This window comes from Macaca thibetana, chromosome 10, assembly GCF_024542745.1.
Source record: "Macaca thibetana thibetana isolate TM-01 chromosome 10, ASM2454274v1, whole genome shotgun sequence".
NCBI lineage: Eukaryota > Metazoa > Chordata > Mammalia > Primates > Cercopithecidae > Macaca > Macaca thibetana.
In genome coordinates, this window is record NC_065587.1 from 31,495,882 (window position 1) to 31,508,740 (window position 12,859).

At 48.9% G+C, this 12,859-nt stretch overlaps 1 protein-coding gene across 1 annotated transcript in view; it reads left to right on the forward strand.

Moving 5' to 3' along the window:
• DGCR6L (DiGeorge syndrome critical region gene 6 like) overlaps positions 1-12,859 on the forward strand; it is a 197,137-nt gene that overhangs the window by 160,075 nt on the left and 24,203 nt on the right. The gene's annotated exons all lie outside the window — the stretch shown is intronic.

Below are 12,859 nucleotides of genomic sequence, written 5' to 3' on the forward strand. Positions count from 1 at the left end.
CATTAGTTCCATTCTGAGGCTTTATCAGGGCATCTTCTACCACTATTCCACTTCCTAAATGGGAAGTATCGTATGCTTTCTCCCCGCTTCCCTCCCTCCCCTCCCTTCCTTTCCCTCAGTCCTTTCCTTCTGTCGTTTTCTCTTTCACAGTTGAAAACAGAGCTGTGTAAAATAAGTCATAATCAGATAGAACCCAATTTGACTACAGGCAATTTTGAAGCCAAAGTTTTTATTTTTTATTTTTATTTTTAAAGACAGGGTCCCACTCTGTTACCCAGACTAGAGTGCAGCAGTGGCATCCTCATAGCTCACTGTAGCCTCCACCTCCTGGGCTCAGGTGATCCTCCTGCCTCAGCCTCCTGAGTATCTGGGACTACAGGTGTGCACAACCAGGCCCAGCTAAATTTTGTGTTTTTTATAGAGACAGGGTCTTGCTTTGTTGCCCAGGCTGGTCTCGAACTCCTGGCTTCAACTGATCCTCGTGCTGCAGTCTCCCAAAATTATGGGATTACAGGCGTGAGCCACTATGTCTAGCCTGCTGTTTTTATCTTTAACAGCAACGTGTCTGAGCAGTGGAGGAAGGAACCAATGACAAGGGCAAGTTTACTTGTTTTAGTTCTGCAGAGGTATAGCATTTACTCCTGTCTAGTGCAGAGCACAGAGCCCTAAGGTCAGTGTTCAAAGAATCAAGTCCCACAGAATGTGTGTGTGTATTTTAATATATATTTATATATATTATATATATATTTTATAAATTTTTCTTAAATGTAGTGCATATGAGAATGTAAGTTCAGAAAAAACCCTGTTTATAAAATTTGCTGTGTTTCCCAGAGACTTTCAAGAATCCAGCCCGAATTGGCTTAGGGAAGGAGTCTTCCTGCGAGTTACAGAAGGACTCTAGAAATCCCTATTTTGGTGATGATTGTGATGTGCAATTGCAGACTTTATTTTGCAGTGCCTTGGTAACTAGAGATTTCTTCTGCATATTCCCATCTTGGTTTTGTCTGTTTTCACTACATAGAATTTCTGGCTACAGCTGAACATACACATGCCAATCAGTTAGGGGAAAAACCACCCGATTTTTAGCCATTGTATTGTGAGAAAATGATGCAGAAGTGATTTGCAACTGTGTCAAGTTGCATTTCAATTTCTTTTTTTTGTAGAGACAGCCTCTCGCTGTGTCGCCCAGGCTGGAGTGTAGTGGTGCTCACTGCAGCCTCAAACTCCTCAGCTCAAGTGATCCTCCCACCTTGGCCTCCCAAAGTGCTGGGACTACGGGTGGAACCACCACACCCAATCTTAATTTCCTTCTTCCTGACAGGGTGAAAACATGCAAATCAGTCTGGAATTAGTTAAAAAGTAAAAGATACATAATTTTCATAAACCTCACTATGAGATATTAGCCTAGAAATAAACCCCAGAACCTAGGATGATATCTTCCAGCTCTAGGACATCCCAATCCATGGATCTCCTTAGCTATTCTCCAGAACGCTGGGTTGGTTCCAAACCAGTCCCTTAGGATAGAAGAGAGGCAGGAACATTGAACCTTTCATGTCCTCAGTAGGTCCACATGACTATGAATGCAGCCCAGGAATCACATTTGTTCTAAACCACTCTGTTCTTCCTTCTTGACTCTCTTATCCAACAGATAGATGGGATGGGCTTTTGAGCCAGTCCAGGCATCCTGGGAGCCGTTAGGCTACACATGGCTTGGGATTTCCCTGGAGATTGCTTAAAGCTGAATATCCTTGGGGGTCATGATAAACTGAACTGGTGGCAGTCACTGGTGTGTTATTTGGAATGCTTGGAAGGGATGGACTGAGCTCCTATTGCACCATGCTTTTTTTGTTTGTTTGTTTGTTTGAGATGGATTTCTGCTCTTTTTGCTCAGGCTGGAGTGCAATGACGAGACCTCTGCTCGCTGCAACCTCCGCCTCCTGGGTTAAAGTGAATTCTCCTGCCTCAGCCCCCTGAGTAGCTGGGATTACAGGTGCCTGCCACCATGTCAGGCTAATTTTGTATCTTTAGTTGAGACAGGGTTTCACCATATTGGCCAGGCTGGTCTCAAACTCCTGACCTCGAGTGATCCACCTACCTCAGCCTACCAAAGTGCTGGGATTACAGGAGTGAGTTACCGCACACAGCCGCATTTTTTTTGAGACGGGGTCTCACTCTGTTATGCAGGCTGGAGTGCAGTGGTGTGATATCCGCTCCCTACAACCTCTGCCTCCCAGGTTCAAGCAATTCTCCTGCCTCAGCCTCCCAAGTGGCTGGGATTATAGGTGTGTGCCACCACACCAGGCTAACTTTTGTATTTTTCTTTTTTTTAGGTAGAGTCTCGCTCTGTCATCCAGGCTGGAGTGCAATGGCACAATCTCAGCTCACTGCAACCTCTGCCTCCTGGGTTCAAGCCATTCTCCTGCCTCAGCCTCCTGAGTAGTTGGGATTACAGAAACCCACCACCATGCCCAATTTTTGTAGTTTTAGTAGAGACAGGGTTTTGCCATGTTGGTCAGGCTGGTCTCGAACTCCTGACCTCAGGTGATCTGCCTGCCTTGGCCTCCCAAAGTGCTGGGATTACAGACATGAGCCACTGCACCTGGACTTAACTTTTGTATTTTTTGGTAGAGACAGGGTTTCACCATGTTGGCCAGGCTGGTCTTGAACTCCTGACCTCAAGTGACCTGCCTGCCATGGCATCCCAAACTGCTGGGATTACAGGTGTGAGCCACCACACCTGGCCGACCATGCTTTTTTTTTTAAATTTTATTTTGAGACAGAGTCTCACTCTATCACCCAGGCTGGAGTGTAATGGTGCAATCTCTGCTCACTGCAACCTCTGCCTCAAGTGATTCTCCTGCCTCAGCCTCCTGACTAGCTGGTATTACAGGTGCAGACTACCATACCTGGTTAACTTTTATATTTTGTTTTGTAGAGACAGGGTTTTACCACATTGGTCAGGCTGGTCTTGAACTCCTGACCTCAGGTGATCCGCCCACCTCAGCCTCCCAAAGTGCTGGGATTACAGGCATGAGCCACCGTGCCCGGCCACAACCATGCACTTTTTACTTTGCTAGCTAGAGGCAGATAGCTGATCAAAACTGGTTTAAGTTAAAAACAAAAATAAAAACAAAACTCAGCATAGTGGCTCAGGCCTGGAATCCTAGCACTTTGGGAGGCCTAAGTGGGAGGATCACTTGAGCCCAGGAGTGCAAGGCTGCAGTGAACTACGTTTGTGCCACTGCACTCCAGCCTGGGCAACAGAGCAAGACATTGACTCTAAAAAAGAAAAAAAAAAAAATCATGGTTTAAGTAATATATAATGGCATAGGAAAATTCCTAGCCTATTAAGTAGAAAAGTAGATTGTAAAGCAGTTTGATCAAATTTTGTTAAAAAGATAATACAGAAAAAGAAGATATATGACACATGTACACAGAAAAATACAAGAAAACACATACATCAAAATGGTAACAACGATATGCTGGTGAAGGTAATGGGTATTTTTATTTTTTGTGCTTTTCTCTATTTAACAAATTATTTTACAATGAACATGAATTACTTTTGAAATCAGAAAATTGGCCAGGCATGGTGGCTTATGCTTGTAATCCTAGCACTTTGGGAGGCCGAGGCAAGCGGATCACCTGAGGTCAAGAGTTCAAGACCAACATGGCCAACATGGTGAAACCTGCCTCTACCAAAATACAAGAATTAGCCAGGCATGATGGCAGGTGCCTGTAATCCCAGCTACTCGGGAGGCTGAGATGGGAGATCACTTGAACCCATAAAATGGTGGTTGTGGTGAGCCAAGATTGCGTCACTGCACTCCAGCTTGGGTTGCTGAGCGAGACTCCATCTCAAAAAAAAAAGAAATCAGAAAATTTTTTCTTTTTTTGAGACAGACTTTCGCTCTTGTTGCCCAGGCTGGAGCAAAATGGCACGAGCACAGCTCACCACAACCTCCGTCTCCTAGGTTCAAGCGATTCTCCTGCCTCAGCCTCCTAAGTAGCTGGGATTACAGGCATGTGCCACCACGCCCGGCTAATTTTATATTGTTAGTAGAGATGGGTTTTCTCCATGTTGGTCAGGCTGGTCTTGAATTCCTGACTTCAGGTGATCCGCCTGCCTCGGCCCCCCAACATGCTGGGATTACAGGTGTGAGCCACTGTGCCCAGCCCAGAAAGTATTTTTTAAATTGAAAATAAGACAGCATACTCCACAAATCTTCTACCAGCTACATTGTGGACTGAATTAAATGATTCTCCCTGTTGTTTGTGATGTGTCCAGTTATTTCTGGGCACCCTCCACCTCCCCAGGACACTGCCCATCTCCCCAACGCAGGGCCATTTCTCAACCCAGTGCTCCTTTTCCTACTAGGGGCGTGGATTTTCCAACATGACCACCTACATTTAGCCGTGGATGGGATCCACTTGCACTCTCTGAGGGGCTCAGGCAGATTCCTTCCTTATGGAAGGGGATCTGACATTTAATCACCCCATGCACTAAGTACACACTTCATGTGCGATCCGTCAGGATAACCCACACAACCTGCCAGTTCTTTGCTTGTAGTGGGTGCCCAATAAATGTTTGAATGCATAAAGAAAGCACTCAGATAAGCAGACATTTTAGAGCTCTCTGGGGATGAGAAAAGAGAGCACTATGGGAGTGAGAATTAACTTGACTGACTATGGCTGGACCTGGCAAAGAATAACTCAGAAGTATTGGCCTCAGAATTACCTTGTTCAGGCTGCTTAATCCATATTAAAAGTTTGCTGCTCCCACACAATTTTGCTAGGCTCTCCAACCCTGTGAGGATGTCAACAGTTGAAAAAGAAGAAATAATGAGCCCAGCCTGTATTTGCAGGGGAGTGTTAAAACTGCCAGCAGATGTTGGGCGCGGTGGCTTACGCCTGTAATTCCAGCACTTTGGGAAGCCAAGGTGAGTGGATCAGGAGGTCAGGACATCAAGACCATCCTGGCTAACACGGTGAAACTCCATCTCTACTAAAAATACAAAAAATTAGCCGGGCGGGTTGCAGGCGCCTGTAGTCCCAGCTACTCCAGAGGCTGAGGCAGTAGAATGGCATGAACCCGGGAGGCGGAGCTTGCAGTGAGCCAAGATCCCGCCACTGCACTCCAGCCTGGGCAATAGAGCAAGACTCCCTCTCAAAAAAAAAAAAAAAAAAAGAAAGAAAAGGTGGCTCACGCCTGTAATCCCAGCACTTTGGGAGGCTGAGGTGGGCAGATCACAAGATCAGGAGATCAAGACCATCCCGGCTAACACGGTGAAACCCCGTCTCTACTAAAACTGCAAAAAAATTAGCCAGGCCTGGTGGCAGGCGCCTGTAGTCCCAGCTACTCAGGAGGCTGAGGCAGGAGAATGGCGTGAACCTGGGAGGCAGAGCTTGCAGTGAGCCCAGACTATGCCACTGCGCAGAGCAACAGAGCCAGACTCCATCTCAGAAAAAAAAAAAAAAAAAACAACAACAACAACTGCCAGCAAAGCAGGGTAGTTTGCTAAACAGCCAGTTGAGAACTTTCCCAAACTGGTCAGCAGCAGCATTTCACACAGAAGTCCCTTCTTCATTGACATTGACATGTGGCTAATTCTAGCCACCAGCACACCACTGCTAAGGGGCAGTTTTGTGGCCTTTTGCTATTGAATTTGCCAGATGTGTCCAAGACACAGTCTCACAGGCAGAATATAAACAACAAACCAATATAAAGAAGTCCACAGTGATTCTCCCCCTTCACTGAAGTCTTCTTTGCTTCTTTTCTGGCCCCCTGTAAGCACTCCTTGTACCACACTCCCTAACCCCGCAGCTTCAGTTTTGCTATTTTATATTTGTTTCCTCCTTCTCTGGTTGTTACATGCAAAAAGGTTGTGTTCATGCAGGGAGCAGGAATTGTAGTGGAAATAATGCAGTGTGGAAAGCCAGGCTCAGTTACTTACCAGCCTTGCTACCTTAGCCAAACGGTCATGCTCACTGAGCTGTAGTTTCCTTCCTCATCTGTGAATAGACTTCTACCAACTCTCCTCACATGACTGTTTCGAGACTGAAATGATATTATAGGTATAGAAATAAATGTAAACATAATATAAATGTATAAGGCCTGACACGGTGGCTCCCGCCTGTAATCCCAGCACTTTAGGAGGCCGAGGCAGGTGGATCACCTGAGGTCAGGAGTTCGAGAGCAGCCTGGCCCAGATAGTGAAACCTCATCTCTACTAAAAATACAAAAATTAGCCAGGCATGGTGGCACGAGCCTGTAATCTCAGCAACTTGGGAGGCTGAGGCATGAGAATTGCTTGAACTCAGGAGGTAGAGGTTGCAGTGAGCCAAGATAGAGCCACTGTACTCCAGCCTAGGTGACAGAGTGTGACTGTCTCAAAAAAAAAATAATAAAATAAATAAATGTATGAGACTATCTTTCATCTGGCATACAGTAGATTCTCAAGAAACTCAAGACAGTATTGCGTTGTGGAGTTATGGCGGGGGGCACTAGATGTCAGACCTCTGTGTGCACTCGGGCAGATCAGTTTCACTAAGCTCTCGTGTTTTCCTCAGGAGGGCAAAACGGTACTAATGGGAATAATAATGGAACATCAGAGTTGATATGAGGGTGAAATGAAATAATGCAGGCAAACACTTCCCAACAGTACCTAGCACATAGTGAGCACTTAATAAATGTAAGCTGTGGCTGCTGCTGCTGCGGCCAGCAGGGAGACAGGAAAATATGTCAATAAGAAACGTACATTGGCCGGGCGTGGTGGCTCCCGCCTATAATCCCAGCACTTTGGGAAGCCGAGGTGGGCAGATCACCTGAGGTCGGCAGTTTGAGACCAGCCTGATCAACATGGAGAAACCCTGTCTCTACTAAAAATACAAAATTGGCCACACGTGGTGGCGCATGCCTGTAATCCCAGCTACTCAGGAGGCTGAGGCAGGAGAATCACTTAAACCTGGGAGGCAGAGGTTGCAGTGAGCCGAGATTTCACCATTGCACTCCAGCCTTGGCAACAAGAGTGAAACTCCGTTTCAAAAATAAAAAAGAAAGAAAGAAATGTATGATGTATACTGGGGCAGAGAGCATGGACAGTTGGGTTATGGCAGGGCACAGAGTAGAAATGGGAGCTCTGTAAGCTAGCAGCTTCTGGCAATCAGTCTGGAAGTCTTCATGGAGGGATGCACTTTCTGGAGCTCTTTGGATTATAGTTGGAAGATGAGTTATCTGGAGTTACTAGAACAGGTATCCCAGACACCCTACACGATTTGGAAGCTGATTGGGTGGGGGTGGGGTGATCAGCTGTTGGGAGTTTGAAAAATTCTGAAATAAAGAAGGTAGAGCTGAAGCTTGGTAGCCAAACTGTAAGCCTATCAGGCTGGTGTAAAACTGTAAGCCTATCAGGCTGGTCCGTTTCCCTAAAAGAGAGCAGACCCCAAGGAATGGTTAGAAAGTCTGAAATTTGGTTTGTAGTGAGGATGAAAGCACAATTGGCCATGTGTGGTTGAATGGCGTGTCACAGACTGAGTTAGGGACAAGCACTTTGGCAGCTCTCGGGAGGGGTGAGCAGTGGGGTTTGTTGCTGAAGGCAGGAATTGTGGACAGCTCATTGGGTGGATGAATTATAATCGAAGCTTTGATTATGAGAAGGAAGGGAGAAGGAAGAGAAAGGGGTGCCTCTTGGAGTAGAAATTATTAAGTACTTGGAGGTGGGGCGCTCCACATATAAGAAGATTCTTCTTAAGAGATGAGGGACCCAGAAAGCAGACTGAATTTGCCTTTACCAAAGGTGGGGTCGATACTGTTGCTGAAAGTAGGTGTCAGAGAGTCTATCCACTTTCAACTAAAGTTCTCTAAGATGGTGGATCTTGCCCAAAATTGAAGAATAGTTGCAGGTATTGCTATTCCCGCGCAAGGGGTGATAGGATCCCACACGAAGTGAGTGAAGGCTGTTAGACACCCACTGCAGTCCAGTATCCTCATTGGACCAGATGATGAAACTGAGGCCGAGGGTTGGACTTACCTGCTCAAGGTCATACAGATATATTTGGTTCAATTCGCTATGTATTTTCTTTGTCTTTCTTTTTTTGAGATGGAGTCTTGCTGTTGCCCAGGCTGAAGTGCAATGGCGTGATCCCGGCTCACTGCAACCTCTGCCTCCAGGTTCAAGCGATTCTCCTGCCTCAGCCTCCTGAGTAGCTGAGATTACAGGCGCACAGCACCATGCCAGGCTAATTTTTGTATTTTTAGTAGAGATGGGGTTTCACCATTTTGGTCAGGCTGGCCTCGAACTCCTGGACTTGTGATCCGCCCGCCTCCGCCTCCCAAAGTGGTAGGATTACAGGCGTGAGCCACCACCTCTGGCCTCTGCTCTATATTTTCTTTTAGCTCCCTTCTCCAAAAATGTGAAATTCCCCCTAATCTCTTTGCTTCCCATCTGGATAGTGTCAGAATGAAAATCCTAGTTTAATTTTGCGGCAGCTAAGAGCAGCAAACAAGTCCCCTTTATTATTATATTTTATTTCTTGAGACAGAGTCTTGGCTCACTGTAACCTCCGCCTCCCAGGTTCAAGTGATTCTCCTGCCTCAGCCTCCTGAGTAGCTGGGACTACAGGCCCGTGCAACCAAGTCCGGCTAATTTTTGTATTTTCAGTAGAGACGGGGTTTCACCATGTTGGACAAGCTGGTCTTGAATTCTTGACCTCAAGTGATCCGCCAGCCTCGGTTCCCCAAAGTGTTGGGATTACAGGAGCGAGCCACCACGCCCAACCAACAAGTGCCCTTTAAATACATCCTCCCTTCTCTCTGCTGGCAGGCTTTGATATGCCCACCATGTGACTTTTCGCCCCTTCCAAGATTTCCAACCAATCCCCTCCTTCCTGTTTCCCGTTGGGCTTTGGGGAATGTACCATATGGACTCTGCGGGCAGACGGAGAGGACGAAAGGCGTGGCGACCGCTTATTTCTTTGGCTTTTGCACGTATCCCATGAGATTCTGGCAAGGCTGAGCGTGCAGGTAGCAGTGGGATCCCTGAGGATGGGAGCCAGTGCACTGAGATCTCTCGCCTCCGAGGCTAGGGTCCTGTGGTCCGCCCGAGGGCCGCAACTCCCGCCCTTTCATGTGCCCGCCTCGCCCCCGGCTGCGCCGATGCTCCTGCTGCTGCTGCTGCTGCTTACCGCGCCGGACGCCGGGGCTGCGGGACAGGGCGGCACTGGCCGGCTACTGGGACGCCGGCGCCTAGGGACACCGCAGCATGAGGCAGAGGTAAGGACGAGGCTTTGGGACTCCGACCCGCGCCAACCGCCCCCTGGGAGCCGCATCCTGCTCGCGCCCGAGCTCGGGGTCTCGGGCCTCAGGCTGGCCCTGGCGGGCGACTCTGGAGCGGGTGGCCCCGCGAGCGGACGCGCGCGCCGAGCCTCCCGCCGGGACAGTGCTGAGGCCGTGACCCGCCTCGGCGCGAGCGCCTCCTTCCCGCGGCGCTTATAGCCCTGCGCCCCGCCGGCGGGCCGCCAGGAAGCCCCCGCCCCGTGTCTCCCTGTGGTCACCTGCCGCCGGAGGATGCGCGGCCAGGTGCGCCGGCGAGTCACTAGTTCCGGGGCGGCGGGCGCGGGGAAGCGCGGGGAGGCTGCCTGCTTCAGGCGGGAGGTGGAGGAAGGGGGCTTAGCCCGGCGCTGGGCCGGGGGGCTTTTTTGGAGCAGGGGAGGTCTCTGTCTTTACCAGGGTCCGTCGGGTCCTTCCTCCGCGGCCTGGCCCCCGGGGCCTCCCCGTCCCGCTGCCCCGGCCTGGCACTGGCGTGCGCCAAGGGTGGGCTCCTGCGAACTTGGCAGGTAGGTGGCCGGGAGAACCCTGGCGCGCCTTTCCATTTGTGTGGGCGGGGGTCGTCGGGGGGAAGATGCAGAGTGCTCACTCCTGGCACCTGCAGCCCCTGGGGGAATGGCAGCTACCCTTTAGCATGGACTGTCCCCAGCCCACAGAAAGTCAGCTTTCAAAGGTTCTAGCATATTCCTCCCTCCTCCACCAACAGAGCTCCTTGCTGTGGCTGAGAATTGTCGGGCTGTGATGGGACAGGGACGGGGTGGGAGAGCAGCACCTGGCGCTTGATGAGCACCGCAGCGATGGCAGCAGCAGAGATGCTTAGAGACCATTGGCCGTGCCACGCTCTGTCCTGAGTGCCCACGTGTCTTAATGCGCTCAGTCCTCACCACAGCGGACAGACTGGGTGCTCTTATGATCCCTGCTTTTCACAGTAGGAAGTGGGGCACAGAAAGCTAAAACAAGTGGTGGCGTCAGGATTTAGATGAAGGCATTGGGTTTTGGACTCGTGCTCTCGCAGACCAGTTGAGGGCAATTGACTTGGGCGTATTCCACAGGGTTACCTCCATCCTGGGGGTCACCCCTTGCTGTCTGTCCTCAGACCCCTCCTCCATATTTCCGTCTCTTCACTCTGGAGTTATCTCTGAAATGCTAGGAGAGGTGCATTGAGGTGAATTGGCGTAGTCCTTGAAGTATTCCTGGCCTGTTTCTCAGGGGGTGGAGTCAGGAGGTAATTCTGAAGCACTGGGAGGAGAGCCTGGGTGCAGTGGGGCTTCCCAGGGGGGCACTTAGGACACTGTGTATTCAGGGACCTGGGGCTGTGCCTTGGGATCCAGAGAGTGCTAAGGGCAGCCTTGCTTCTGGAAAAGGTGAGGAAGCCCTTCCCTTCCTTCTGATTCCCAAGTTGTGGAACCCAAGCAGATCCATTATTGCCCCAGCTAAACTCCGTTATGGATGGTTCTTTTAAGAGAATGAGCTGGGCCAGGGGTGGAGTAAGGCAAGGGGAGGGAGCGCATTAGGACAAATACCTAATGCATGTGGGGCTTCAAACCTAGATGACAGGTTGATAGGTGCAGCAAACCACCGTGGCACGTGTATACCTGTGTAACAAACCTGCACGTTCTGCACATGTATCCCGGAACTTAAAGTAAAATTAAAAAAAAAAATTAAAAAAAAGAGAAAGAGCCACCTGGGAATCCTCAACACTGTGTATAATTGGCACGTGAACTTATGGAACAGAATCTTTTACCCAGTTTGGCCATGACTCGTCAGAGTCATCCATTTCCCTGAGAAAAAGGAAAAAGGAAATATTTTAACTAGTGACATGGGCTTGGGTCAGTTTCTTTCCAAAACAGATAGGCTTTCTCAAAACCACCCTTGCAAGGGTAGGAAAAACAAACTTTCTGCTTTTGGTATTCTAAGCACCTTTAGACAGTGGGGTGTGTGGACAATTATATAAGAGAGTCGTAACAGTGACCACTTCACCTTCCCGTGGCCAGACTGCGCACACTTCATTTCTGGTCTTCAGGTAGGGTCCTTTCACCCCGTTTTATGCAGGGAAACTGTTCCAGTGAGGTAAAGGGCCATAAACCCAATAATGTGCATAGCTAATAACTCCAAATTCCGTGAGATAAATGTTGAGGGAGCAAAAGGAAGAGGAATGGGGCAGAAAAAGACAGTATGAGGCAGGGAAAAAATTCACAGGTGGCAGCTTGAATTGGCCCTCAGGGTGTAGGAGCACCGTGCTAGGCCCTAGCGGAGGGTGGGAACACAAACAAGCCTCTGGGCCTCAACCACCCTCAGGGAGCCAAGGAGCAGAGAGGATTCCTACTTTAGAAATGCTTTACACACTGACTTTTTTCGGCACATTTATTGAGCACCTGTTGTATGTAAGTGCCACATGGTAAGACAGCCTGTGTCTGCAAGAGGTTGATATTTCTAAGAGGTTAGATGCATTGTCAGCCATGCAAGTGCGGTAACCTGGATTTAACTGGCCAGGAAGCCCTGGACATAGAGTGCTAAGCAAATTTATGCTAACTAGTAAAATATTCTTGATTTGGTTTTGTTTATTTCTTGCACATAAGATTGAGAATTTCTAGAATTTACCTATCCCCTGTGGCTGCTGTTTGTGGAGTGTTTGTGTTTTGCAAACAGGATCATTTTGCAACTCCTTCCTGAGGACCAGCCCTGCACTTGGCTCAGGAAAGGCTGGGACCATTTCCCTTGCCTGCAGGCTGCCCTGGGGCCCGTCACCATTTTGGACCTGGTGCTCTCAATGTGCTTGTCCTTGCCCAGCTACTCATCGAGAGGTGTAGGTGCCCCAAGTGGACCGGGCAGCCCTTCCTAGAGGAGCGTTTTGCGGGCTGTGCCCTTTCCTGGGTGCTGTAGCAGTGGTGGATGGGAGCAGTCCTGGGCATGGAGGCGCTTCATCGATGCTTTGGGCATTAGATTGTCCATGCTGCTTCTAGGGCTCCTTTCTAACCCTAGGACCACGGTGCTGTGTCTACCACGGCCTCGGAGCTGGTTGGAGCCTTGTAATAATGTCATCAGCCAGCATGGTAGCAAGCCCCCCATTCCTCCATCTTCCTGAAGTATTTCTTTGTCATGTGCTGTATTTGGAAGCTGATGTATTGTGGGAAAAGGCCTAATAGGACTTCTTACTACTGGATATGATGAGTGAGATACCGTTTTGCTTGGGTCTTAACTTCTGTTTTCTTAGACCTTTGGTTCCATTTGATCAGGTTCATTCAAATAGAAATTGCGTATATCTTCTAGAAATGAGTTAAACACCTAATCTCTGCTTCCTGCTATATTAATATAGCTGACTGGCTAACATGAAGGACACTTTACATGCTGCTAATGACAGGTTCCCTCTGTGCCTGACCACCAGCCCGGGGGAAGGGTTCATGGCTTAAAGGTATCTCTTACCCTTCAGGCAAAGTTAATGTATGGAAACGTGGATTTATCTTCAAAATAAACCAGTGTGTATCTGTACTTCTTGGCTTGAAATTAAATTTTTCACAGTAAAGGAATTTGGCAACA